Genomic DNA, 4,988 nt, shown 5'->3' with positions numbered 1-4,988 from the left:
AAGAGTAGGCAGGACCCTCAATCCAGGGCGGGGCGGTGGTAGCCCTCCAGGATTCATTGACCGAGGACCGTGGTTGGAGGTCGGAGTGCGCGCAGGTCATCATGAGTAATGACCAGACCGCTCGACTCTCCCTGCATACTTTTCATTTTCCCTTCTCATCCTCCTTCCTTCCTCCCTCCTTCTCTCCCTCCTTCCCCTCCTTCGACCCAGAACCACGTTCCTAGTGCCAGACGTGCAGAAAGCCGTGGCCAAGGCGACCGACGCGGGCGGAAAAGAGCTCAAGGCCGTGGCGACCGTCGAGTTTCCGGCCACGCAGGTCCCCGACCAGGTGCATGCCCCGCCTTCCCTCCCTCCGTCTAGCGCCTTTTCTCTCTAGCCTCCTGCTCGCTTGCCCCATCTACCCCTTTGTGCAGCCCTCCTCCTGGTCCTCTCTCTTTCAACGCGACTAGCTCTTGATGTGCCTAACTGTTTGGGCCTGAAAGTCAGCCTTTCTGGCATCAGCTTCTTTGTTCTCTGCTCTCAGCTCTCAGTCCAAAGGCAACAAATGGCGAGACGCAGAAGCCGACGCCTGCTGAGCCCTCACCGCTCTTTTTCCTCTCCTCTCCGCTTCCGTCTTTACCCCTCTAGGACGCGCAGGAAGTGAACACTGAGGTAAAAGCCGTGGTGACAGACCCAGACGGATACAAGGTGCGACTGAAGGCGATTCCGGAAAATAAGCTTTGGCGCGAGGGAGGGAATGAGGGAGGAATGGGAAGAAACGTGACAGGGAAGGAGGGAGGAGAGAGAGAGAAAGAGAGAGAGGGGCCGGGTCGGCACATCTTATGCCGACAACCAAGGATCCAACGACTCACTTCCTTGTCGTTCCCGCTCTGGTTGCCTGTCTTTCTCGCCCTCAGGTCACCTTCATTCAAGGCGAGAGCAAGGACGTCCTCTCCTCTGTCACCCTCCGCGTGTTCGACACAGAGAAGGCCGTTGCCTTCTACAACAAGCTCGGTGCGCGTTTCCCTCTCCTCCTTGTCCTTTCCTTTGCTTGCTTGCTCCTCCAACAGTATTTCTATAGAAGTCTTTAGAGATTGACCCAGACCCGCTCACACGCCACGCATTGCGCCCTCTCATGCCCCTCGCAAATATCCCTTTCCCTTGCGCTCCCTTTTTCCTCCGCCTCTTCTCTCTTAGGCATGAAAGTCCTGAAGAAGCGAGCAAATGTGCCGGCGGAAACCAGCATATCGACCTGGGTGGGCTACGACGACGATCATATCTACACGATGGGATTTGTCCACGAGAAACTCAAGCAGCCCCAGTTCCACATGATGCGGGTGCCCGCCACCGCCCTCCTCCTCAAGTGCGTCCCTTCCGTGCTTCCTCCCTACATTCCTCGTTACAATCTCTCTTACTCCTTGCGCGCTCTCCCCAAGTACTTGATCTCTTCCTCGTCGACCTTCGGCTTCGATTACACCCCTTGACCGCCCAAGGCGCCTGCTCCCTCAAATCCGTCTCAACTCCATCCTGCTTGTCTCTATTTCCTCTTCCTCCTTTCAGTTACGAGTATGACTCTCAGCCCGTGAAGACGGGCAACAGCCTGGCGCAGATCGTGGTGGGCACCAACAAGGGAGTTAAGACAGCGCTTGACTCCATCGCTGCCGAAGGTAAGAAGCAGGGAGAAACAACACAGAGAAAGAAGGGGGGGGAGAAGGATAGAGTCAGAGAGCAAAGAGGTGTATAAAGAGATGTGTAGTCGTAATTGAAAGCGAGACGGAAGTCTGCCAGCATCGTTGCATTTTGCTTGCGGAGGCGTGCCTTTGAAGAGTAAATCTTATTCCGCGCCGTCGCAACTCCCTTCATCCTCCCTCCAGGCGCCAAGGTGCTGAAGGAGGTTTCAACCGAGGACGGTCAAGACGTGGCAGCTGTCGCGGACATGGACGGGTACACACTGACTCTGGTGGATATGGAGGAGTTTAACGCGCAGCTTGCTTAAGACGAGTAGAGGCGGAAGAGGAGGGGGGGGGAGAGAGGTAGGGATGGGAGAAGAGGCAACAGCGCCGAAATGCCGGTAAACTTCGGCAGTGACAAAAACTTAGACTGGAAAAACCTTGGATTGGCTGTCCTGCGAGGGATGCGTGCATGGTCGGAAATGCTATCGTTGTGTGTTATCTATATGAAGGCGATGAAATGTCGACATGTGTTTGTGATTGTGTGAGGGAGAAAGTGAGCGGGATGGAGGAATCGAGGGATGAACATGCTGAAAAAGGACAAAACGAAGGAGGCTGCACTCATGTCTATCGGTCACTTTGCTCGTATACGGGTATGTTCTCTCACGTTATAGATGTTGTTTGGCCCCCATTGAATGTTTTTCATTGGAATGACATCTGTGCCGCTGCCATGGATGGGAGGTGCGGTCAATGCATGAAAGCGAAAGGGAGTATTCCTTTTTCTCGCGTCCAATATGTAGTTCCGTGTGGATAATTTACACACTTCCTTTCTTTCCTTCGACGAACTAACAGTCCTTTAAGCCCATCTACCCAAATCACAGTCGTTCCCAGCGGGTCCACCTAGTCTCTTTCCCTCTTGTCCTCCTCTCCTCCCTTGCCTTCTCCTTCTACAAGTCAACCCTCTTCTTATGTCCTTTGTCTTGAGTCTCTACAATAGAGAGATGACTGCATGAGCCCTGCTCCATGTAGAGAGAGAGAATTTAAAGAGTTCCTTACGAGGGCGAGACGAGGACGCATCTCGTCCTGAAAAGTATCACATTCCTCGAACAACGACCGGTGAGCTGACCGAGCTCAAGCAAAGGAAAAGAGCTTAGTGACGAGGTACAAAGCACAAGCGAGCTAGCCCGACTGAGGATATCACCTCTCCTGAATGATGATCGTTGAGCTGGTAAAACTCAACAAAAAAAGCGGCTTTCAATACATTCGAAAGAAAGATGTGAGTGTCGGAACGGAGAGCAAAAGCGAATAAGCCCAAATTACGGAGAGCTGGAGTTTTGAGGCGGCGTCCCCAACTTGCCGCTCTGCATCGAGCCAACCTAGGATCCGCAAGTCTGCAGAAATCCCGATACGTGACTTAAGCATATTCATTTGCCAGGATAGGAGTTGTTCATTGCAAGGACAACATAGCCGTGGTATGGGAGAGAGAAATTCGGATGCAACCGCTCGGGGAAATCCGCCTTATCCCCCGAAGCCAAGGATTCCTCGACCGCTCAACCGGAGAATTTCCAATTTCGCAGATTGACGCTGTGTGCTCGCTGTGTCGATTCAATCTATATGTGACCTTGTTGCCTGAATTTTCTTTACAGTAAGTACTGAAGTATTATGTATATTTATCCTCGATGTTATTCTTTAGCATATGTGTTTAATGTTTTTCGTGAAGGCGATATTGTCAAGAAGATTCGATCATTCGTCCTCGCTCAACGCACCTACGGATGCTTGATGCATCCCTTTTCACGAGACGTAAATGATGCACGAGATCCGCATGTGTCGCGCCGTCTACTTTGATAACGACAGGATCAATCAAGTGACAAACGTAATGTCGTAAATGACACGACCTTGGAACTGTGCTTCAAACGACTCTCGTTGCCTCCTCGGAAACTTGGTCGCGCTGGGCTCCCTGTGGTGTACCATTACTTTGATATTGTTCGATTGAGTCTCATTTGTCTATATTCCTCTTTCATCCCGTAGACAAGGGAACATGATTTTCGTTCCCTTCAAAGTGTGTTTTGCTCTGCTAGCGCTCTTTGCCTTGCACGTCGAGTGTCAACCTGCCAGGCTTCCAGTCGTGCAACAATCTCGGGGGATGGACGAAAAGCATGAGCTCCACACCAGATTGAAAGAGCATGTACAGTCCACCGCCAAAAGGTGCGGGACGAGCTGTAGAGATCCACGAGGCTCCTCATCTTGTTTTGACCGTTTTACCTGAGGAAAACCCTGACTACAGTAAGACGGCATTTCAAGAATCGTCGATAAATGCAACACGCGATGGTCATTTCGAGGAGCGTAAATTACTTTTGAAACCATGAAAGAGAAGGTGGATTAGCAAGAGAAAGCTCAAGAAACAGCTTCAAGAGTGCGAGACTCGCTTACAAGAAAGTCAGGACTCTTTGGAGGCCCCAAGGCTTCTGTTCAGATGGTACAGCACTGCACGTTGGAAATGACAGCAGGACGATATTACCTCCGCACAACAGATATGGATGCGGATACCTACGTCTTTACAGAGATGCCCTTGCAGCGCGCAACAGTCTGGCCAACAAGCTACTTTGTAGGCTACCTGTTTGATGAGTTCTTCCCGGTCGAGAAGCCCAACGCGGCTTTCACCTTCAATGTTTACAACAATCAGTCAGAGACGACATTTGGAGGATTCCTAATGTCTGTCATTCTCTCGTCGCATGAAGTCGTCCCAAAGAAGGACACCTCCACTCTTGTTATCTACGAGCGTGGTCAGTCGACCAGACGGAGATCAAGCGCATTCACGACAATGCCACAGCAGACGTCGCGCGCGTCGAGGGCGAGCGAAGGTTGTCGGAGGAGCGTCTGAGGGCGGAGGTGGAGCGGTACAAGTATGACCTGCGACTGACGCAAACGCAGGACTTCAAACCGTACCAGGCCGCCATTAGGGAGAACCAAATAAAGAGGGGAGGAGCCGGCGGACCGCAGGACTAGCTTTTGGGACCCTGTATAGATGTATAAAAATATTCAAAAGACACTTTCAAAGACATGTACAGTGGCCGGGGTTATGAAGAAGAGGTGGGCATGAGGGGGTAGTAGGACTCAAACACGACAAATGCAACAACGAGGGCTCCACAGACATTTAAACCCGCGAGTTCTTCCTTTCTCTTCTTTATTTGATTTGATGCACTTGCTCATTTTATCTCCTCCGCACTCACTCCGCCAACCCCGCTTCCAACTTGTCCAACCAAGCTACGGCGGGTAGGACAGGGGGCAGAGGGTGGACAGGGAGGAGGAGGTCGTGGGGGTTAAGATGGAGGCAAGGGG

The sequence above is a fragment of the Nannochloropsis gaditana genome (genome assembly GCF_000240725.1).
Source record: "Nannochloropsis gaditana CCMP526 unplaced genomic scaffold scaffold080, whole genome shotgun sequence".
NCBI classification, from domain to species: domain Eukaryota; class Eustigmatophyceae; order Eustigmatales; family Monodopsidaceae; genus Microchloropsis; species Microchloropsis gaditana.
This window is presented reverse-complemented; position numbering follows the sequence as displayed.